Source organism: Columba livia, chromosome W (assembly GCF_036013475.1).
Source record: "Columba livia isolate bColLiv1 breed racing homer chromosome W, bColLiv1.pat.W.v2, whole genome shotgun sequence".
Taxonomy (NCBI): Eukaryota; Metazoa; Chordata; class Aves; order Columbiformes; family Columbidae; genus Columba; species Columba livia.
In genome coordinates this window covers 13,741,084-13,765,880 of record NC_088641.1, presented here as the reverse complement: position 1 = coordinate 13,765,880, position 24,797 = coordinate 13,741,084, and the positions used below count along the sequence as shown (strand labels likewise).

The following is a 24,797-nucleotide window of genomic DNA, read 5'->3' as shown; positions in this document are numbered from 1 at the left end:
TTAAAAAAACCCAACTTTTCTTAGTATAGGGAAAAATGACTACTACTTTAAAAACCCTACCTGAAAGCAGAAGAAACTGCACTATCTTCACCATAGGAAAAGCACAAACCCACTACTTCCATTTGTTAGAAAATAAACTAAAATGCTTCACACCCACATATCAGAATTCCTTCTCTACAGATATGTTCAAAAAATGGTAGAAAGAATCTTAACACTTAAAAGACAAAAACCCCAAATATTCCATTGCAACACTGTCGTGGTTTTGTTAAAAACAAGACTGGTTTCTCTTGTAGTGAATTTTCCTTTCAGCTAAAGTCTTCTTAGTAACTGCACTTCTCTAAAGTAGGATACATGTTTTGGTAGACATAGCAATGGAATGCAAGGTCGCTGATAAGGATGCACGTCCCGTAAGTGAGAGGGGCAAGGAGGAGCGAACTGAACAGGTGACTAAAGCTGACCAACTAAGTATTCCATCCCATCCACGTCATAACACCATATAAAAGTGGGAGATCACAAGGGCCTCATCCCTTTTTCCCTCTTCAACTATGGCCGGCATCTGGGGAGAACTTTGCAAGTCATCCCTGCAAATCTGAGGCCTAGTGACAGACTGAATCCAGTTCCGGTTTGCTGCAGAGTCCAGCCCAGGACTTCCGGGTGACTGCTCTACAGCTATCAGAGCAGCCAGCATTGATTTGCTGGGACTTTCAAGATTGGTTTTGTATATTTTGTATTATTTTCTCTATTGTATTAGTAGCATTTTAATATTTTCCAACTCTCTCTCTCTTTTTGTCCTCCTTTGCCTTCCTATCACCTGTACTTAGTGGGGTGGGGGGGGGTGGGGGCTAAGGAGGACTGGGGGGAAGAGGGGGTTAACAAAGCATCTGCCATGGTTTAATTTTGCCCTGCAATCAAACCTTGACAAATGCTCAAACTAACAATTTGTTAAGTCATTAGTTTATAGAAGATCTGCAAAAGTCATTGGTGATTCGCTACACCTAAATTCAGATTCCTGAAACATTTAGTAATCACATTTTGCGGGGAGAAACCCCACCATAAGTCTTGACCTGAGAAGGCGGAGGAAGAAATGCAGCCGACTCAATATGAGTGATAAAGCATACTTCGATTTATTGATAAGTTGCACACACTCATATAGCCCTTTAGATAATTATGCCTACTAGTCATTCAATGATTGGAGAGAATACATAATTAGCCCAACCCTCCTTGCGGTTTCTCTGGTATGCAAGTTCCTTCTTTTCCCGGAGCTGGTTCCTGAAAGTTGTTTACTGAAACTCATCCTTGCCCGTAAGTGACCGAGGTTTCCTCCGGTCACCAGCCGCCTCTGACTCTTGCTCACTGAGGCCTACTGGGGCCTACTCATGCTAACTAGAACAAACTTTCCTGATACAGAGGATCACTGGAACCATGCCCCTTTTCCCGTAGCCATTCCCCAACAACATTTCTCTAGATAAGGGAGATTGGGAGAACAATTCTTTAAAGTATTTACCAATATTTAAATTACAGACACTTGTTATCACCTAAAATTTTGAAGAATTACAGATCAACTGTTTCAGACTAACGTTTCGGACAGCAAGCATTTCTCCTAATTATTCCATTCATTTCAATGCTGCACATGGCTAAAACAACAGGTTAGGTCAGCTCATCCTTTTAGCCTGGTTTCCCTAAGAAATATGATTACAGAATCACAGAATTACATGACTGCTGTAATCATGTTCTCCGTAATCTGTCAATCATCACTGGCCTTCTCCCTTTCACTTTTTTTCTTCCCAACGGGAGCTTTGGAACCTGCTGTTAATTTTTACAAAAGGGTAAAAAACAGAGGAATGTCCCTAACTAGTGACTCACCTGTGGGAAAAGGTGTACCTCATGTTCGTGCCTTACTGAACAACTAAATATACAAGGATATGCCTTGAGGTAAAGTACAAGTGCTATGCTGAAACTTGCATTTACATCTACTAACACTTTGCCACTTCTTCCATGAATCACATCCACAAACTCCTATAAATATCAGATCAATGCAGAGGAATATTCCTATAAATAAAAAGCAATAGAGACACAAACAAAATGAAATACTAATTTCTGGTGTTTCTAGTTTAAGCAAGTATTTGGCAATTTCTAGTTTTTGGAAAAAGTGCCCATCTGCCATCCTGAGAGGGAGTCACGAGAGGCAGGCTGCCTTCTGGGAGCTAAGATGCAAGATGTTGCCGAGAGGGTTCCACAACTTGTCAAGAGCACAGACTACAACCCACTGCTGCTCTTTCATGTAGGCACAAATGACACTGCAAGCCGGAACCTGGGCAGAATCAATGAAGACCATAAAGCCCTGGGGGTGCAAGGAAAATATCAGTGCCCAAGTCATCTTTTCCTCCATTCTACCAGTTGGAGGAAAGGGGGCGGCCAGAAATGGATGCATAATGCACATTAACTCCTGACTTCAAGGCTGGTGCTGTCGTGAGGGTTTTGGCTTTTATGACAATGGGACATTCTTTTATGACTATAACCTGTTAGGGAGGGATGGAACCCACTTGTCTAGAAGAGGCAAAGGCATCTTTGGCAATAGGCTGGCCAACTTGGTGAGGCAGGCTTTAAACTGAAGAGCTCGGAGAGCAGGGTCCAAAGTGGCAATGCTCATGGAATTGCATCCAACTGGGGAATAAGCCAGGCCAACCAGAGCAGCGACAAATATTCCTTAGCTGCCTCCCAAAATGAGAATCAGAAGGCCAACCACCTCAAGGGTATGTTTGGCTCTGGTGGTTCCTTCTGCACACCTCATGAGAAACCTGCATGCTTGATTACTTCTCTGAATTGACTGCACACCAACACATGCAGCATGGAGAATAAATAGGAAGAATTAGAGATCTATGTGCAGTTGTAAGGCCACACAGTGCTCCAGGTGAGGCCGCACCAGTGCAGAGTAGAACAGGACAATCACCTCCCTTGACTGGCTGGCAATGGTGTGCTGAGGTTCCATCTGAACATCAGGAAACACTTTTTTACCGTGAGGCTGACTGAGCACTCTGGTTGCCCAGAGTGATTGTGAAGTCTCCCTCCTTGGAAATATTCAAAAGTCATCTGGACATGGTTTTGGGCAATTGACTCTCTAGGTGGCCCTTCTTGAGCAGGGGGGTTGGACAGGATTACTTCTAGAGGTCCCTTACAACCTCAGCCATTCTGTGAAAAACAAACAATATAGTAAAATTTGACATTACCCCAGTTATTGCATGCTTCTTTTCTTTTGATAGTTCACATTTTTCCTGCCTAATCATTACTAGGTTTAGTAATGGTAACTGCTTGAGTAAAAGTTTAGTAGGAGAAAAAACTCCAGCTTGTGGCATGTATCTTTAAAATATGGGTCTGAAAAGAGGTGAAATGTAGTCAGAAAGACTGTAAAGTCAAGAGGGGAAAATACTTTTTTCTTCTCATGTGTTGATACAGCTTAAGGATTAGAAAAAGAGTGTGCTTATACAGGTGTGAGCTGAAAAGAAATCAAGAAAACAAGTTATCTATCAAGCAGAAAAAGAAATAGGGCTTCTGTCTATAATCACTGAAGAGATGTGGAGATCAGAGGATGTCCCTGATGACTGGAAGAGGGCAAATGTCACACTCATCTACAACAAGGGCCCAAAGGAGGACCCAGGAAACTACAGGCCCATTAATCTTACTTCAGTCCCTGGGAAAGTAATGGAACAAGTTCTCCTGGAAGGTGTTACAAGCCAAATGAAGCAGGTAATTGGGAAAAGCCAATATGGATTTACTAAAAGCAAATCATGCCAGACTAACTTCATCACCTTCTACAACAAAATAACTTATTCTGTTGACATGAGGAGAGCAGAGAAGTGGATGTTGTTTACCTGGACTTCAGCAAAGTGTTTGACACTGTTTCCTACAGCCTTCTCCTAGACAAACTGGCAAGATACAGACTGGATGGGTAGTCTGTGAGATGGGTAGGAAATTGGCTAACAGGTTGCACTCAGAGGGTGGTAATCAGTGGTTTTTACTCAGGCTGGCAGCCTGTCACAAGTGAGGTTCCGCAGGGATCAATACTGAGCTCCACAGGGATGTAAAAACACAACTAACTAACCCCCAACCCATCTTTCTGATTCACGGAAATGGTGGGAAATGGTGTAACCATCCCAAGAAGTTCTTTAAACATACTGTCCTGACATCAAGATGCTCTCTATACTCTTCTGCCTTCCAAATGCATACTCACATGCCAAACAGGCAATGTCATCAGAAAACATATTTCTCTTATTTCACAGAAGAGCCTGAAGTACTAAGTCATATAACAACAGCCAGTGAAAATGATTTTCAGTCCCAAAATTGCATGGATTAATAACAGCATCAATGTCTATAGCCAGCATAGAAAAAAAAAAAAAAATAATCAATGCCTTTTCCTTTTAATTTTTCCTTCAAACTTTCTTTTTGTTTTCTTTTTTTCCATAATGGAGGACATCCTTATAAATATCCCAGTATCATGAAATTTCCAGTCTCTCTTGCATAGTCTTTATGAGCTTTCTACAGTAACAAATCAGATCTTTTGCGAGGGCGAAAACTCATGGACTCCACACAATCCAATATGAATTCAAGCGAAGCCATTTATTACAGAAACAAGCCTCCTTATATATGCAGTTATTTCCTGATCACACATCCACGCTCCAAGCACGCATTAGCTGATGGGATATTGTCCATGTTCACGAGCTGTCCACGCGCCCGAGTCTCACTGCTAATAGGTCTGTTGATTTACGTTGTGTTTTCAGCTTTCCGAGGTGGCCTTGAAATTCCTTTGGGCCTGGCTAGTTTAATAACAAACCTCCATCTAATAGAAACCCATCCACACATTAACTTCAAGAAAATCCCTCAAATCTCCCACAATCTTTCAGTGCAAAAACTTTTCTGAGGAATTTTAAGGCCTGGCAACATGGGGCAAAGAGCAGCACAAAGGCTCCTCCGTGGCCCCAACAGAAGTAGAATAAGGATATTAACAACTTGTACTGCGTCTGACTGGGATGGAATCAACTTTTTTTATAGAAGCCTGTATGGTGCTGTGCTTTGCATCTGTGCCTAAAACAGTACTGATAACAAAGCAATATTCTGGCTATTGCTGAACAGTGCTTGCACAGCATCAAGGCTTTCTCTCTTTCTGCTCCTCCCACCACACCCCCCCCCAGCCGGTAGGCTGGGGATGGGCAAGACTTTGGGAAGGAACATAACTGAGACAGATGACCCAAACTGACTGAAGGGATACCCATATGGAATATGGAGGTGTCTTCTACCCATTCAATACGACATCATGCTCATCAATAAAAGCTCAGGGAAAGGAGAAGGAAGGGTGGATGTTCATGGTTACAGTGTTTGTCTTCTCAAGCAACCAGTATGTGTGCTGAAGCCTTGCTTTCTAGGAAGTGGTTAAACATCTGCCTGCTGATAGGAAGTAGAGAATTAAGTCTTTTTTCTTTGCTTACCTGTACAGCTTTTGATTTACCTATTAAAGTGACTTCATCTCAATCCAGAAGTGTTTTAACCTTCCTTTTCTTTTCTCTCCATCCCCCAGGAGACATGTAGATGACACCAAACTGGGGCGAGTGGCTGATATGCCAGAGGGTTGCACTGCCATCCAGAAGGACCTGGACGGGCTAGAGAAACAGGCCAACATGAACCTCATGAAATTCATCAACAAGGGGCAGTACAAAAGTCCTGCACCTGGGGAGGAATAAACCCGTGCTGGGGGCCAACTGGCTGGAAAGCAGCTTGGCAGAAAAGGACCTGGGGGTCCTGGTGGACACCCAGTTGAACATGAGCTGACAATGTGCCCTTGCTGCAAAGAAGGCTAATGGTATCATGGACTGCATTAGACAAAGTATTGCTTGCAGGTCGAGGGAAGTGACCTTTCCCTTCTACTCAGCACTAGTAAGTCCACACCTGGAGTCCTGTGTCCAGTTCTGGGCTCCCCAGTACAAGAGAGACATGGACATGGTCCAACAAAGGGCCATAAAGATGATTAAGGGTCTGGAGCATCTCTCCTCTGAGGAAAGGCTGAGAGAGTTGGGACTTTAGCCTGGAGAAGAGAAGGCTTGAGGGGGTTCTTCTCAGTGTGTACAAATACCTGAAGGGAAGGTGCAAAGAGGACAGAGCCAGGCTCTTTTCTGTGGTGCCCAGTGACAGAACAAGAGGCAATGGGCACACAATGAAACACAGGAAGTTCCATCTGAACGTCAGGAAAGACATTTTTACTGTGAGGGTGACTGAGCACTGGGGAAGATTACCCAGAGAGGTTGTGGAGTCTCCTTCCTTGGAGATACTCAGAAACTGTCTGGACATGGTCCTGAGCAACCGCCTCTAGGTGACCCTGCTTGAGCCAGGTGGTGGACCAGAAGACCTCCAGAGGTCCCTTCCAAACTTTTGTGAGAGGGGAGCGAGAGGCTGGGTGAGTGTTTGACTGCTCACTGGGGTCAACCAACCAGAGTCTTTTTTGGTGCCCAAAGTGGGGCACAAAGAAATTATACTTTTGATCTGAGCATGCTATAGCTATTGCAGATCACTTCAAGGAGAAGATTGTTCTGGGAGTTACTGAAAAACATCTGAACAACAACACAGTCATTGGTCCCAGCCAGCACGGGTTCATGAGGGGAAAGTCTTGCCTGACCAACTTAATTCTGTTCTACGACAAGGTTACCCACCTAGTCGACCAAGGGAAGCCTGTCAACACGATCTTTTTGGATTTCAGTAAAGCCTTTGATACTGTCTCTCACAGTATCCTCCTGGACAAGATGTCCAGCACACAGCTGGGTAAACACACAGTGCAGTGGGTGAGCAGTTGGCTGATGGGCCGGGCTCAAAGGGTTCTAGCAAATGGGGTAAAGTCGGGCTGGCGACCAGTCACTAGCGGGTTGCATGGGGATCCATCTTAGGGCCAGCACTCTTCAGTGTCTTCAGAAATGACTTGGACACAGGACTTGAGGGACTGATTAGCAAGTTTGTTGATGACACAAAATTGGGGGCAGCTGTTGACACTCTGGAGGGCAGAGAGGCCCTGCGGAGGGATCTGGACAAACTGGAGAACTGGGCAATCACCAACCGCATGAAGTTCAACAAGGGCAAGTGCCGGATTTTGCACCTGGGACACAGCAGCCCTGGCTGTACATACAGACTGGGGACGAGATGCTGGAAAGCAGCTCCGTGGAGAGGGATCTGGGGGTTCTGGTTGAGGGCAAGTTGAACGTGAGCCAACAGCGTCCCTGGCAGCCAAGAGGGCAGCTGTGTCCTGGGTGCATTCAGCACAGCATCGCCAGCCAGTCGGGGGAGGTGATTCTCTTGCTCTGCTCTGCACTGGTGCAACCTCACCTGGAGCACTGGGTACACTTCCGGGAGCCACAGTGCAAAAAGGATACAAAGCTACTGGAGAGTGTCCAGAAGAGGGCTACAAATTCAGTGAAGGGCTTGGAGGGGAAGCCATATGAGGAGCGGCTAAAGTCACTTGGTTTGTTCAGCCTAGAGAAGAGGAGACTGAGAGGAGACCTCATTGCGGTCTACAGCTTCCTCACAAGGGGAGGAGAAAGGGTAGTGGGGCAGATGCACTCGACCCCCGCCAGGCAAACCAGCAGCAGTTTGGTCCAGGCTCCAGAGGAGGTAAAGGCCTGAGCCGCAGCCAGGCCAAGAACTCCTTCCAGGAGACCCACAGGGAAGCAAAAGAGCACACTGAATGCCGGTGGCTTGTGGGAACAGAGAGTCTCGTGCAGACTTTTCCTACTGTATGCGATTTGACTACGAGTCAACCACTTCATTCTATAAACACGACAGCCTGGATGAGCCCACTGTGAGCTCTCCCTGCTACATAAGTGAGCTGTATGGCAATGGCTTTACTACTCACAGGTCACTGGATGAGCCCAATTCAAGTTCGATGTTGATCATTTAGCTTAAGTAGATGCACACCAAATGTAATGGATTATTTAGAGATATAAGGTTGTATGATTTTTAATATACTTTTTGCTTCATGGTACTTGGTAGACTAGATTTGCTAAAATTTTAGGCTGTAAAGTTCTGCTCATATTTACCAAAAGCAAATACCAACCACACTGAACACTTGCAAGATAAGGTCTAGTTTGCACTTTGCTAGGAAAAATGGAACTGGCTGGGAAAAATAACAATCTAAGGCTAACATGGAGGCATTACAGACATCTGCAAAGCGGGGCCTATTTTGCACTTTGCTGAGAAGAAAGGATTTATCCAGACAAAACAGTACCTGCAAGGATATGGACCAAAACCAATGTCAACAACTGAACAAAACAGAGGCCCACGTGGAGTCAGGTAAAAAGGGTCCAATGGGGAGCAAAGGACCTGGTGGTGAAATTTTGCTGTTGGACTGGATCTTGGTGTGAATGGTCTGTAGAGATATAAAAGTTTGTAGTTTTCTATGCTTGGGCGGACCTCTGCGCAGGTACCCAGCTTGAGCCAGCCCTTCTGCTTTTCTACTCCATTACATTTTTTTATTTTCTGAGGAATTTGTTTCCTGAAAGTCTGTTTTGCATGCAGTTACAGGTCTCCTCTGAAACTTTGCCTTCAGAGCTCTAAGTACAGGCTCCAGAGCGAACGGTTAGCAGGGCAAGAAGAATCCCAAACATTTGCATTGTGGCGGACATAAGCCTCACCTGAAAGTTTGCCTCCAGAGCTTCAAAACACAGTCCCTGGAGCAAATGGTTATCAGGGATGGAAGATGCCTGACAGCTTGCTTTGTGAATGGGTACAGGCGGACCTCTGTGCTGGTACCCAGCTTGAGCCAGCCCTTCTGCTATTCTACTCCATTACATTTTTTATTTTCTGATAATTTTGTTTCCTGAAAGTCTGTTTTGCATGCAGTTAAGGGCCTCACCTGAAAGTTTGCCACTGGAGCTTGTTGCATGTGGAAGTCTGTGTAAATGGTCATGTGTGTGTCTCTGGGATATGTGCTCAGCTTCACTAGTGGTTGAACTTGCAAGCAGGAAAGCAGCAGCTGCATCCCCCAGCCTGGGTAGAGAACCCGGCTCCCTGGATGCACCGGGCTGGGCTCCAGCAGCTGGGTGGGAGGGAATCCTGGGCCAGAGCTTCTGGTAGGAGGCAGCCACTCTTAACATCTGGCATACTCAGAGGATCTGGTTGAGTTGTGAGTATTCCCGAGATTGCATGTACATAATCCACATGTGATGGAGGGACTGATCCTTTGCTGATGTGCCTATAGTGTTAAATTTGCAACCAACCTTCTAGAACTATATGTAGGCACCCAAATGGGACCTGTGATAATAGATCCTTGGGTTAATTGGAACAATTGGATTGAAAAAGAAAAAAAAAAAAAAGACATTTACAGAATGTTAGAAGAACAATAAGAGGTGTAAATGGCTCAAACTGCAGGCCTAGTGACTGGGATTTGTAGTTTGGGGAATGAAAAGAGACACCATAGTATGCATTGAAGAGAAACTGCCGAGTTCATGCATACTGTGATTAAGTTATAAAAGACGTACCCATCATTAATCAATTGACATGAGATAAATGCTTTCTGACCACCTGCATTGTTCTGCAGCAAGCAGAACCCTAAAATCACTCCCTCGTGACAATTTGGTGTCAGAAGTGGGATGGCAGGCATTATTGCTAATTATTTACAGAGGCATGGAGTAAGTCCGAGTCCTAGATTTTCAGAGGAATGGGATTCGTGATAATTGGCATGATTGGAAAGCTGTGGAGGAACAACTAACAGCTGCTAGGGACCCTCTGAAGGATGGAAAGGGAAAAGGAATCATCTGTAAAATGCTAGGTACTTGCCTAGAAATCACTTGTGAGGAGCAGGAGACCTTGAAAAGAGAAAAACATGATCTGAGGGAAGTAATAGAAAGTAAAAAGGCTGCTGGATTGTTATTGTCCTTGAGAATTGAGCAACTGCAGAAACAGATATAAGAAGAAAGGGAAAGGAACAAAAAATTAGAGGAAAAAATTGGAATGATACTTATGTAGGCTCCTCATCCCCCTAATCTTCTACGGATTAGAAAACTTATTGCACCCCCTGATGAATGGGGTGGAAATTTATGGGGTGACCCTGACGATGATGATTTTGGGGAAGATGATACCTTGTCTCTCTCGTATCCTCCTGAGTATGAAGCTAGGTCTATGATTAAGACAGAAACTGATTTAAGAGAAAAGGCATTTAAAGAGTTTCAAGCAGAGTCTTGGGAACTGAGAAATAAGCTGTGGAGAAAGGCACTGGCACTAGGCATTCCCAAAGCCAAAATTCAGGAAAAGCCTCCCAGTGTTATATCAGATCTCATTGAAGCATTCCTGAAGCGAGACAGTTATGAGAAGAAGGAACACATTCCAACTTCTCCAGTGTCTGCTCCAAGAAGGAGTGTTAACCCTTTCTTTCCTCCAAGGGAAGGATCACAGGGCATGAATCCAAAAAACTGAGTAAAGTCCGGACAGCAACTGGGCCTGCCTGTCCGGAAGGTAGAAGCTTATCAGCAGATAAATTATGATGGCCCATACATTTTAATTCCAGTTGGCCCTCGAGGGCAATTGGTGAATTTTTTTAGTAGATGCAGGGGCACAAATTTCAATACTGACAAAACAAGAAGCTGAGGCGGCTGCCGGATTTCTGAAAGTGCATTTGCAGGACCGAGGCTGGACAATTAATCTGACTAAAACACAGGGTCCTAGTGCTATTGTACTATGTTTAGGAATAGTTTGGCATGGACAGCTTAGAGAAACACCAGATAAGATACAGCACACAGTTCAGCAGTTTTCTGTACCAGCTGCAGTAAAACAATTACATGCCTTTTTGGGATTTTTAGGGCATTGGAGAACTTATCCCCACATCTTCTGTGGAGGAGGATTCCCCTTGTGAAGGGTTAATAGAATAACACAATAAGGTTGATACACTTGAATCACAAAACAACAGGCAATCAGATAATATGACCTCTGCTGAGCTCCAAGCTCAAGCTCTAAATATGCATATAGCTTGTGGACATGGATCAGCTTATACTGCACATGCATGGGACGTTGCTCATATTCAAACCCCTTTGCTATTATATACTTGTAAAACATGCTCACATCATTGTGCTCCTTGTACACAGTTACATTTAAGGGCATTATGTAGGCCATGGGGAAAGATAAAACATGGCCAGTGGGCTTTGAATACCTGTCAGGCTGATTGTGTGGGCCCTCCGCCCCAGTCTAGGGGGTGGCAATATGTATACATTGCTGTGGATACAGTGTCAGGACTGACTACAGAAGAAATGGAATTATTCACACCAATTATTCAAACCAGAGCAGAGTGGAGGGGCAGAATCACCTCCCTCGACCTGCTGGCCATGCTCCTTTTGATGCAGCCCAAGATACAATTGGCCTTCTGGGCTGTGAGTGCATATTGCTGGCTCATGTCCAAGTTTTCATCCAGCAGTACCCACAAGTCCTTCTCTGCAGGGCTACTTTCAATCCCTTCATCCCCTAGCCTGTATTGATGCTGGAGGTTGCCCCAACACAGGTGCAGTACCTTGCACTTGTCCTTGTTGATCCTCATGAGGTTCCCATGGGTCCACTTCTGGAGTCTGTCCAGGTCTCTTTGGATGGCATCCTGTCCCTCAGGTGTGTCAACTGCACCACTCAGCTTGGTGTCATCTTCAAACTTGCTGAGGGTGCACTCGATCCCACTGTCTATGTCATTGATGAAGATATTAAACAGTACTGGTCCCAGTATGGACCCCCAAGGGATGCCACTTGTCACCGGTGTCCATCCAGACATTGTGCCATTGACCACTACACTCTGGGTGCGACCATCCAGCCAGTTCTTCATCCACCAAACAGTCCACGCATCAAATCCATACCTCTCCAATTTAGAGAGAAGGATGTTGTGGGGAACCGTGTCAAAGGCTTTACAGAAATCAAAATAGATGACATCTGTAGCCCTTCCTTTGTCCACTGATGTAGTTATGTGAGCATAGAAGGTCACTAACTTGGTCAAGCAGGACTTGCCCTTAGTGAAGCCATGCTGTCTGTCTCAAGTCACCTCTCTGTCCTCTATGTGTGTCCTGGTTTTGTTTAAAACAAGACCAGTTCTCTTTTAGTGAATTTTCCTTTCAGCTAAGTTCTTCTAAGTAACTGCACTTTTCTGAATTTAGCTGCATGTTTTTTGAGACGCTGTTCACTCTGGAGCTGATAAGATGAGCAATGGTATGCAGAAGAGTTCCAGGTTTAAATTTATTGCTATAGCAACCAAGGTTACTGATAAAATTTTGCACGTCCTGTAAGTGAGAGGGGCGTATTTGCAAGCAGGAGCAGCCAGAACAAGTGACTAAAGTGAACAACAGAGTGACTAAAACTGAACAACAGAGTATTCCATCCCACACACATCATACACCCTATAAAAGTGGGAGATCACGAGGGTCTCACTCTCTTCGACTATGGCCGGCATCTGAAGAGGACCCTGCCTGTCATGCCTGCAATCCGAGGCCTGGTTCCAGACCCTGCATCCCTGAATCCAGTTCCAGTTTACTGCAGAGTCCAGCCCAGGACTTCTGGTTGCCTGCCCTGCAGCTGCTGGAGTGACGCCAACTCCGCCACAGGGAATGCTGCCCCGGGAAATTCAAGATTGGTTTTATATATTTTGAATTATTTTCTCTATTTATTAGTAGCATTAGTAAAGCATTTAAAACTTTCTATTTTCTTTTCTTTCTCTTCTTGCTGCAGTTCAGCTGTACCAAGGCCACGCAGGTGGCGTAATCGCTGGTACGGAGTGGGAGGCTTTGGCAAACTCCTCGGTTACAACAAGCTGTGTTTATCTTGCAGCTCGACACAGGCCTGAAATTTATGTTCAAGCACAGGCCTGGGATATTTTGCTGTTTTGTTTTCCCATTTCATTCCAACCATAATACAGTTTATGCACAATTCCAATTAGCTCAAAAGTTATTACATTCCTCAGCCCCATTTGCCTTCTACAATTTACAGATGTCAAAAAACAGTATCTTAAGCACCAATCCATTTTCCTAGATGCAAATCAGTTCATATTCTAGCAGCTTTTAAATACAACCTCATACAATACCGAGTTCACATCCATCATAGCATTTAGGTGTTTGTTTGTTTTTTTTTGTTTTTTTTGTTTTGTTTTGTTTGTTTGTTTTTTTTTGTTTTTGTTTGGTTTGTTTTTTTTTCAATGGGAATCGGAGTTTAACAACTTCAATTCTTTTCTGGTCTCAAAATTATTAGATAACAATATGAGCAATTACTCTAAGGTGTAAGGATGCATCCTAAGGGGGAGCAAGGTGGAATTTTAGCAGTGGAACCGGTTCCCATTTTGTAATTATCTCCCCAAACATTCTTTACCTGGTGCGCATACAAAAGAGCCAAACCCAGCACATCGAGATGAGACACAACCTATCACAGAGTTGCGCAAGTCTGCAAAACGAGGGGATATTTTTCAAGTTTTAGATCCTTCTGCATGACAGGAGGGAGACAGAAGATTAATACATTGTTTAGAAGCAGAGTGCTTAGTTTATATTTAACTAATAATTAATAGGTGCATTGTAAGTAAGAAACTAAACAATTATAACTAACATCATCAATTATTTCTTAGTATAGATGTATTGCATGTCAGAATTTTCAAAACCTGTAATGCATATGTAATAATTATGTGAATATAAGCAATGCAAGATCATCCAGTCTGTGGAGCACTTATGGAGGATGATCCCCAGTGCTGTCAATAAAGAATGCCACTTAACAGTATAATTGACTCTGCTGTTAAGTTTATTTCTTTGTTTCAGTATAAGTAACAGATCACTTCCAACTATCAAATAGGCTATAAAGCAGGAGGAAAGGTGAGAGAATCAGGCTAAGGCTGAGCTCGCTAGTACTTGAACTTTCCAATCTGTGAAGAATCAGGTAGAAAAGGAAAATGCACAGTTGCAAAGGAAGAGCTGCAACTCACAGACATTTCAACCTGATGGAGACAAGGAATAGAGCTGATTATTATGGCAGAAATCAGTGAACTGTGGGGGAACAAACATCACTTAACTCTGCAAATAATGTACCTACTGTAAGTGCAAATCTCTTGTAGCTACTGTCATTAGACAAACACATGCTGTCTTGCTTATAAACAAGAGATTGCTGGACAGGACAACCCAGGGTCAACCGCAAGAGGTCCTTATGTCCAAGGATGCTCAGATAAGCCCCAAATCCAAGGGGATATATGATTATTATTCCTCCCCCCTCCTCACCTGCCCTCCCCCAAATCAAAGGAGCTACAACACTTCTAGGGATCCTTAAAAGGTTCTGCCCTTAAGAATGACAACAATTCAGGGACAGAGTTACAGTTTCAGTGACATCCTGCAGGACATTCCCCACCCCATCTTTAATGTAACCACTAAAGGTGGAAGCCACTTCAATGATGAAGAAGGGTCACCACAGGGGGAAGGGACTGAAATAACACTCAGACCTTCCTTCCTGCCAGAGATAACAGGCTCATTCGCCATAGCAGGAAAAATATATATATATATTGCTTTTAATGTTTCAGTTCATTATAAATATGCTCTAAATTAACTACTCAACCACCACTGATTGAGATTAGATATCAAAGGATAAAGAAGGTGGGGGGGTCAATCAGCTGAAAGTGAGACATTCCCCCCAACCCCATAAAACTGCTGGGGAAGTGGGGTTGCTCAAGCTCCTGAGATGTGCCTGGGAATTTCTCCCTAGTGTAGTCACTGCCACTGAAAAGAATTAATCCAGTCAGCAATTGCTAACCTAAAGATATGTAAATCCTGTCAGTTTCAGGTGATTTGGGGAACTCCTTATCAGGGGCCCTGATTTTTTGCAGTTTAGATACCATGGAGCCTATGCAATTAGTTGAACATGTATCTCGAGATTGTCAGATAAAAGTATCCTTTTGGTGAACTATTCTCATTATATGCTCATTATAATACTAAAAATCACAACCACAGGAGTGAGGACCCCAGCCCAACCTGAGACTCCTCCCCAGGGAGCACAGGTAGTGGTAAAATGATTGTGTAACCAATCAGCTCTTTAGGACTACCCTGAGGGTGTGACTACAGTGATAAGATTTTGTATATAATGGCTGTTACTTTTCTTTCTGGCATGCTGGCTTTATTCCAGCATCCAGACTTGTGCAACTCTGTAATAAACAGTATCTCGTCTCTGTGTGTAAAATTGACTCACACACCAGGTGAAGAACCCTTCTTTTCAACAACACTAGGAGATATTCCTGAAAAGATAATAAGGGAGAGACAGGAACACTCTCCTATTGCTTGAAAAATGTCTCTCCCACCCTGGTTTCAGGCTATAGTTCATTTGATCAGTTCACATTAATTGTACTACAGCTACCCAGGAGGCAGGAAGCACCCTGCAATGAACCTGTCTGGAATGATTTACAGCTTCCTGCATATTACAGGCAAAATGGCTTTAGGAGTACAGCAAGAATAATAAGAGATACACCAGCCCTTAACTCTTATGGCCCATACCAACAAAGGGGGGATGATTGCAGCCATATGAAAAGATTAGTTTGCTCCAAATTTCTTGTATGCGAATCTTTCAGCTATTTGTCTATTCTCAACATTATTTTAGAACAGAATGATAGCAATATAATGCTTGAGTGAAGTCACTGAGCTAATGAGTGCATCATTACAATTCTGGCATATCCAAAGATACAGCTAATACTGAAAAAGGAAAGTTGAAGCACTTCAGTATGTGTTTCCCCTTTTTTAATAGTTCACATAAATGTAGGGTTTCTATAATTTATACACATTTTTATTTAATCAAATAATTCTATAACTTGAATGACCAAGAAGGAGCTTTCATTTTTGTCAGAAATTAAGGTGTAAAGGATTGAAGAGTGTTAGCACTCTTCCAATTTTTGAATCTTCATATTCTTAGGACACCTTTTCAACAAAATAATATACTTGTCTTCTCCTGCTGTCCTATATCTGCTGATCTAAATTGGAGTCCAGTAATTCTGTGACATATGAAAAGTACCAACATCATGTTCTAACACCACAGTAATAATGGACTAGCCAGACCTCTATATAATAACAACTGTGAAAAGACTGTCCTTCAGGCCAGCAACTTGACTGTCAAGGGCACCCCATGAAGCCAACCTCCTGCAGGCGCATGCCATGTGGCTCCTTCTGATTTTTCCTGCGTGACTGCAGGAGGACATAAGAAAGTGGGATAGTGAACCTAGATCTAAGATAGAAGCCCATGTATGTGAACAGTGGGGGAATGCAGCTGCTAAGAAGGGGCCATCCAAGAAGGTTGTCAGTTCAGTTACTGTTGCGGTGGTAGAAGGTAACCAGCAATCCCCCAGACACAGAAGCAGCACTGAGATCGACCCTCCTCCTGATTTTGGTGAACAGACTTCTGGTCTGACACTGCAGGGGTCAGATGGTGAGTACTCTGACCAGGAGTACAGGGTCCAGGCCTCCAGACAGAGAGAAGAAAGGGAAAACCAAGTTTATTGGACAGTGTGGATTTGGACTTGGAGATTTTGAGGAATAAATTTATGACAACCTTACAGGCTGACTGCAGTCAGTTGGACTTGCAGATTTACAGCTACAACATAGAAACAACCTGTGGCTATTGTGGGACAGTATGATGAGAATGCTAACAGACTGATATACCGATTGTTACTCCGATCAAGAAATGCAGGGAATGAATTTAAGTCTCAATAGGCCACGATCCTTTTGCCATATATGTAGCATTTGTGAAATTTAATTCTGATTTTTTATTTGCAATCTACATCCTTGTAAATTGCACTAGCTGGTTTTCTTACCAGCACAGCTTTTGGCATGCATAAATGTAAATTGCTGCAGAACCTGCAAGTCTTCAACATCAGGTCACAGACCACACATGTATCTGGTCTGATCCTACATACTTGCACACTTTTTGTTGGTGGTTCTGGGCAGTCTCATAAAGCTGTAGTGGTCTGGCGTGAAGATAACAGTTGGCATCATTCTGTAAAGATTATTGAAGGTTCAACCCAAGTAGCAGAACTTGGCGCAGCTTTACATTACTTAGAGCTTGTTAAGGAGGAACCTCTAAACTTGATTTGTGATTTTGAGTACGTAGTCAAGGTCCAATGCACGTATCTGATTCTGAACTGGTTTTTGTTTTTAAACAAAAAGGGGGGAGAAGTAGGGAAAACACCACAAAACCAATTGTCAAAAGCATTGTATGTGATGAATCACTTGTATCTAAGTGGTGCAGCCCAAATTTGCCCTGTGATTAAACACTTTGCAAGTGTGACCCAAAACCATGCTGAATCAGAAAGAACCTACATTAGTTACGGTCAAATCACTAGTTAATGGTCAAAGGAAAAGGCCCCATCAATTAATAACTTGGGGAAAAGGTTATGCTTGTGTCATTACAGGCCAAGGATCGAAGTGGATTCCCACGAAATGGGTCAAGCCATGGCTGAATAAAGACAAAGATTCAACGGATGCAGACCCTACTTCTCCTGTCTTAAGTGACCACTTTGACTGATGGGGCCCAATTCATAGCCTGTTCTTATGAACATTTTGATGAGTGGTGGAGGCCTAGGCAATGGGGAAATAATATCTATCTGTTAAGGGACAGGGGATAGTAGTTAACGAGACTGTATAAGTCCGTATGTTGGGTATAAAGATGGTTTAGGTATGTAGTATAAATTGTGTTATTAAGAGGGGATTTCCAGAATAAGAAATAGATATAAGGGGATGGTCAGGAGATATGTAAATATATCACATTATGTAGGACCTATAAAATGGCATGGAATAAGGGGTAGAGATTGTATTGGGTCTGTCTGGGATAGAGTTAACTTTGCCCATAGCAGCCCTCATAGTGCTGTGCTTTGTATTTGTAGCTCACCAATGTTTTGGCTACTGCTGACCAGTGCCTGTACAGCATCAAGGCTGTTTCTCCAACCCCCCTCACCCACCCAGAAGGTCAGGACAGTCTACTCCAACTGACCAAAGGGATATTCCATATCATACAACATAATGCTCAGCAGTAAGAGCTAAGGGTGTGTGTGTACGAAATGTAACATTCAAGGCATTTATCTCCAAAGTGACCACTACACATAGTGGGGCCCTACTTAAAAAAGAATATTTCCAACCCAAAGGGAACTATAACAATCATCTAATCCAACTGCCTGACCACTTCAGGGTTGACCAAAACCTCAAGCACAGTATTAAGAGCATTGTCCAAATGCCTCTTAAACACTGAGAGGCTTGGGGCATCAACCACCTCTCTAGGAAGCCTGTTCCAGTGATTGACCACCCTGTTCTGATAAGGAAATGCTTCCCAATGTCTAGTCTGAACCTCCTCTGATGCAGCTTCGAACAATTCCCATGTGTCCTGTCACTGGATGCCAGGGAGAAGAGCTCAGCCCCTCCCTCTCCACTTCCCCTCCTCAGGAAGCTGTAGCAATGAGCAATGAGTTTGCTCCTCAGCTTCCTTTTCTCCAGACCAGACAAACCCAGACTCCTCACAGCTGCTCCTCATAGGACATGCCTTCCAGCCCTTTCACCAGCTTCATTGCCCTCCTCTGGACGCATTCAAGGACCTTAACATCCTTCTTAAATTGTGGGGCCCAGAGCTGCACACAATACTCAAGGTGAGGCTGCAGTGGGATAATCACCTCTTTTGACCAGCTGGTTACGCTGTGTTTAATGCACCCCAGGATGTGGTTTGCCCTAAGGTGCCAGGGCACACTGCTGCCTCCTATTGGCCCTGCTGTCAACCAGCAGCCTCAGATCCCTCTCTGCAGGGCTGCTCTCCAGCCACTCCTCTCCCAGTTTGTACTTGTGTCCAGTGTTACTCTGCCCCAAGTGCAGAATCCAGCATTTGGTCTTATTCAATTTTACGTCATTAATGACTGTCCAATGCTCCAATCTGTCTAGATCCTTCTGCAAGGCCTCTTGAACCATGAGACAGTCAACAGCACCTCCCAATTTGGTATCCTCTGCAGACTTGCTAAGGGATCATTCAACTCCCACATCCAGATCATTGATAAAAATACTGAACTGGCCCTAGAATCAAGCCCTGAGGAACACCAGTCACCAGCTAGATGTAGCCCCATTCACTACAACCCTTTGAGCCCTGCCTTTCAGCCAGTTCTTCACACAGCACACTGTGTACCTGCTCATCCTAGAGCTGGACTTGCTCAGAAGGATGCTGTGCAAGACAGTATCAAAAGCCTTACTAAAATCCAGAAAAACTGCATCCATCAGCTTCCCTTCATCCGCTTGGCAGGTGACCTTATCATAGAAGGATATCAAATTACTTAGGACTTCCCAGGAAGTTGCTGGACATTGCCTGTTGATGGGAAGTAGAAAACCAATCTTTTTGCCTTTTTTTTTTTTTTTTTCTTCTGTGCACACACAGCCATTGCTTGCCTTTTTTAAATTGCCTTTATCTCACCCCATGAGTTTTTTTTATCTTGTTTTCTCCCTGTCCTGTTGACAAGGGGGAGTGACAGAATGGCTTAGTGGGTACCTGGCAGCCAGTCAAGGTCAACCCACCATAGGTAGACACAAGTAAACTTCAAGTAGTAGAATGTAAGTGTTTTTGTCCTTACTCATTCTCTTACAAATTAAGTCGACACAAATAATTTATTGTAGTTGTGAGCAAGTTTACACAGGTTGGTTAGATTAACAGTGAAGATGACAGATCTCTGGAAAATAGAGGGAGGAAACATCTATTTTAATATTTTCTGTTCTCTAAGAGTCTCCTCATACATGATATTGAGATCATTAGCTTTCATGTGAATACTGAATTTGATTGCTGTTATCTAAGTCTGAGAAATATTATTCCAAAAATCAAAAGACTTATCCAAGTGTTCTGAAAGAAAATGCCCAGTGCAAATGTAGACATCCCTGTGGTTAAAAGTGGCAGTGGAATAGTAAGTTACTACTACTTAGCTAGAAGTCTTATTTTAATTAATCATACATCAAACTCTTGATGTTTTGAGTACTAAACCACATTTGACAGCAAGTTCTCAACTTAGCAGACACTGATATACACATACTTACCAACTCTGAGACAACATTAAGTTTGATGTTAAATTTTAAAGGGGGGGGAATTGATTTGCCATTTTACACACCACTTTAAAGTTTTTTTTGTTCACCAGTGGCCTTTGGACCAAAAGTAACAAGTTAATCTAGGATATGCATTTTCAGACCTTAAGAGTCCAATACACTGAGATGTCACTGCAACACTAAACTGAAAATAAGTTTGGCCTAGAAAAATACTTTAATTACACTTAAGGATTTGTGAGGTCATTTATTTTTGTAAGATTAAATGTCTTGCTGACATACTTGAAACAAAATTTCTTCTAATGCAGCAGGCTTCTACAACTTTATTCATGATGGGCCACAAGACAGAACATTTTTTGTTTCCTGCATTCAGAGGTGACACAGTTCATGCTTTAGGAACCCCTTATTCCTAGGGTCTACATCCAAGTACTGCAGCTGTTTTATAACTTGCTTGCAACATAATCACTATTTGTCTTTAAAGATAAGCAGTGGCAGAACACCAAGTTGGAGGAAAGGGCCAGAAATCTGTCAGAAGATAGAAAAAAAAAAAAAGGGGGGGGGGGACATATTATATATTAAGATTTGTGGTACAGTAACCAATTTTGAAAGTATATAAAATCCATAAGCATTCAAAATTCTTATAATGACAAGCTATTTTTTATAGCATTTCATTGGTCTGAAAATGAATCTAAATAGCCGATAAGAGTAATAAAAAATAAGAAGGTATTTGACACTTAAAAAAAAGCCACAAAACATTTAATGGAGGGACCAGTTTTAAAAAAAAGAGTTACACAACATTAGCTCCATATCCAACCAAAAACAAGACAAGCTGTTCTATAAATCCATTTATTCATTCATTTGAAACACCCGTGCCTAAAACTTCTCCCATAATCAACACGACTGTAACTACAATCACAGCAGACAGTACTGAGCTTATTACAGGCAATAACTTGGGTCTCTACCCTACCCAAATGCTGACTGCAAAAAACTCAATTATCTTTCTTAAACTAGCTAATTGGGGGTGGAGGGGAGGAATTACAATTAAGTTATTGGGTAAATTAGGACTGAAGAAACCTTGTCTGGTCACAAGAAAATGGATAAATAACTTTCTTAGAAATTACTAGCAGTGAAAGAGTAAATATTAGTGCATTTCTAAGCAAAATGCTATGACACCAATACAAAGATCATAAGCCCCTACCCAAAGCACAGAGAAATTACCAGTTCTCCCTGGGAGATTAGGGAATTCAAATAGGTGGCAAGTTTCATTGTCTTTGCACAATTAAAAAAGTCATTTTAGCTTAGATTAAAGCAGTTCTCATGTAAATGCATTCAAGTAACCGTATGCATTAGGAAAGTAAATCACTTAAGTGAAAGCATTTGCTGTCAAATGCAACTCTTGCCATGGGTATTTACCCAATAACACAATTTTCTTTTAATTCCAGACTATTGGGAGAATATTCACTTACTGCCTATGATGTTAACACAAATCTCAGCCTAAAGAGATTATAAACTTGAAATAGCGAACAGCTGCATTAGCTGTCAAAATTATAAAAATATAGTAACAGCAAGGCACTGAGAAAATTCAGCATTATATTCATAGAATCATTTCCTTTGGAGAAGACCTTTAAGATCATAGAGTCCAACTGTTCACCTAATACTGTCAAGTCCACCACTAAACCATGTCCCCAAGAACCTCATTTATGTGTATTTTCATCCCCTCCAGGGCTGGTGACTCCAGCACTGCCCTGGGCAGCCTGTTCCAATGCCCCACAGCCCTTTGGGGAAGAAATTGTTCCCAGATCCAACCTCAACCTCCCTTGGCGCAACTTGAGGCCGTTTCCTCTGCTCCTGGCGCTTGTTCCTGGGGAGCAGAGCCCGACCCCCCCTGGCTCCAAGCTCCTTTCAGGCAGTTCAGAGATCAGAAGGTCTCCCCTCAGCTCCTGTTCTCTAGCTGAACCCCCAGGTCCCTCAGCCACTCTATCACACTTGTGCTCCAGCTCTTTCCCCAGCTCCATTCCCTTCTCTGAACTTGCTCCAGCACCTCAAGGTCTTTCTTGTCATGAGGGGCCCAGAACAGACCCCAGGATTCGAGGTGCAGCCTCACCAGTGATGAATACAAGGGGATGATCACTTCCCTAGTCCTGCTGGCCACGCTATTCCTGATACAAGCCAGGATTCTGTTGGCCTTTTTGGCCACCTGGGCACACACTGGCTCATGTTCAGCCGGCTGTTGACCAACACCCCAGGTGCTTTTACACTGAGCACTTTCCAGCTGCTCTTCCCCAAGCCTGTAGCATTGCCTGGGGTTGTTGTGACCCAAGTGCAGGACCCAGCACTTGGCCTTGTTAAACCTCATACAATTGGCCTCAGCCCAACGATCCAGTTGGGCAGGATCCATCTGTATGGCCTTCCTACCCTCCAGCAGATCAACACTCCCACTTAGGAGCTCTAGCTACAACTAACTATCTATCTATCTATCTATATATATATAAATTTAAGGGTCAGTGAAAGATAGATAGTTCTTTAAAATGAAGTGTTGCTTGTAGAAGACTAGTAGAGCCATAGAAAAGAAATCAGAGCCATGTAATATTGATAATTTAAATATTGCAGTCAACACTGAAATTATGAAGTGCAAATGAGAACTGCATACTACCCATCCCTGGAGGTGTTTGTTTAAACAAGGTTCTTAGGGACATGGTTTAGTGCTAGAGTTAGGTTATGGTTGGACTCGATGATCCCGAGGGTCTCTTCCAACTGGAATGATTCTGTGATTCTATAGTGTTGTGGGGTTTTGTTTTCTTTTGTGTTCCCCCCCCCCCCCAACCGAAGATTAAACCCCTCAGCATCATAGCACTGTATGTTATTTTCTTTTAGATACAGGTCTCTCAGTAGCTCAATAATTCACACTGTATTTAGTGCTCTCCCCCTCCCCCCCCCCCCCCCTTGCTAGAGTATTTTTTCAGAATGGAACATACCTAGCCTCTTGAGGAAGAAATACCAAAACACACCCCAACCAAAACACACACTCCCTTTGTGAACTGAAGCAGTATTTAATAGTATTTACCAACACCTAGAAATAACTTACAGATATGAGAATTTCACGAAATTACCTTATTTCTCTGCTATGTTATTGTACTTCAAAGATTATAAAACTGCAAAGAATGCTTATGAATAGGCATTGGCTTTGAGGAATTGCCTCTACAGACAAGAAAAACACATGCCTCAAATGTTTAATTCCTCTTGTTCTGTATTAGCAGAGGTGAAAAAATATGTCAAGAAGGAAATCAAGACTCTGAGTGAAGATCACCTTAGTATCTTTTTTTTCCCCCCTACCCCACAGTACTGGTTTTGTTAAAAACAAGACTGGTTTCTCTTGTAGTGAATTTTCCTTTCAGCTAAAGTCTTCTTAGTAACTGCACTTCTCTAAAGTAGGATACATGTTTTGGTAGACATAGCAATGGAATGCAAGGTCGCTGATAAGGATGCACGTCCCGTAAGTGAGAGGGGCAAGGAGGAGCGAACTGAACAGGTGACTAAAGCTGACCAACTAAGTATTCCATCCCATCCACGTCATAACACCATATAAAAGTGGGAGATCACAAGGGCCTCATCCCTTTTTCCCTCTTCAACTATGGCCGGCATCTGGGGAGAACTTTGCAAGTCATCCCTGCAAATCTGAGGCCTAGTGACAGACTGAATCCAGTTCCGGTTTGCTGCAGAGTCCAGCCCAGGACTTCCGGGTGACTGCTCTACAGCTATCAGAGCAGCCAGCATTGATTTGCTGGGACTTTCAAGATTGGTTTTGTATATTTTGTATTATTTTCTCTATTGTATTAGTAGCATTTTAATATTTTCCAACTCTCTCTCTCTTTTTGTCCTCCTTTGCCTTCCTATCACCTGTACTTAGTGGGGTGGGGGGAAGAAGGCCTGAGAGGGAGAGGAAGTTAACAAAGCATCTGCTTTTGGTTTATTGTTGCCCTAGAATCAAACCTTGACACATACTTTGTTTGTCCTACAGAAAATGTGCATTCATTTTTACTTTGATAATAAACTACTTATAAAAAAATCTTTCTTCTAAATTATTTTATTTTTATAGATGCAACACAAATGAAAAATAAATGGCTAAGTACATTCATCAAGACAGGACTTCAGAATGAGAAGCTTTAGCAGGGACAAGAGGTAGATCCTCATCCTCTTAGCTTGAAAATCTTTGCAGAAAACTTTATGTCTGACCTGAACTAGATTCAGCAACATAAACAATTATGTCTTCTATTTCCTGAGGTTTTGCATACATATAGGTATTGGTATTAACGCAAATAAAGAAGTCTCTTTTCTTCTGGAAATGCACATACTTATTTGCAGAGAGACAGATTAAATTATCTTCTAGTACTTCAAATAGGGTTGAGTCTACTGACAAGTGCAGAGAACAGGAGAAAAACTCAGAAAGTGAAAAAGTCAGGAAATCAGAAAGCAGGGTATCCCTCTCCTTATAAACAGATGAGGCTTTCTGGAAGTCTATCCTATAGATAAACAGAGCACACACAAGAACAGACACCTCTGCCTTTCATGGCACATTGGGTGTGTGTGGCAAGAGGTCAGGGACCGCTCTATGCCTCTCACAGCTAGTTCCAGCCTGCTCAGCAACACATCTGCCACAGACCAAACCTGAGCCAATAAGCAAAGCTGACAGCACCTCTGTGAAAAGATGTTTTAAAAATGGGAGAAGACACCAAAGCAAGAGGGGAG

At 43.0% G+C, this 24,797-nt stretch overlaps 1 protein-coding gene across 6 annotated transcripts in view; it reads right to left on the bottom strand.

Moving 5' to 3' along the window:
* Nucleotides 1–24,797, bottom strand: part of LOC135577131 (spindlin-Z-like) — a 97,599-nt gene that overhangs the window by 62,922 nt on the left and 9,880 nt on the right. The window contains exon 2 of one of the 6 annotated variants that reach the window (XM_065044884.1): nt 5,481–5,651. The exons of 3 other annotated variants lie outside the window; for them this stretch is intronic. The gene's annotated coding sequence lies outside the window, so the exon portion shown is untranslated. Of the gene's footprint in view, nt 1–60; nt 218–5,480; nt 5,652–24,797 lie in introns of those variants that run through there. 2 more of the 6 variants (XM_065044885.1, XM_065044887.1) reach the window with 2 other exon arrangements.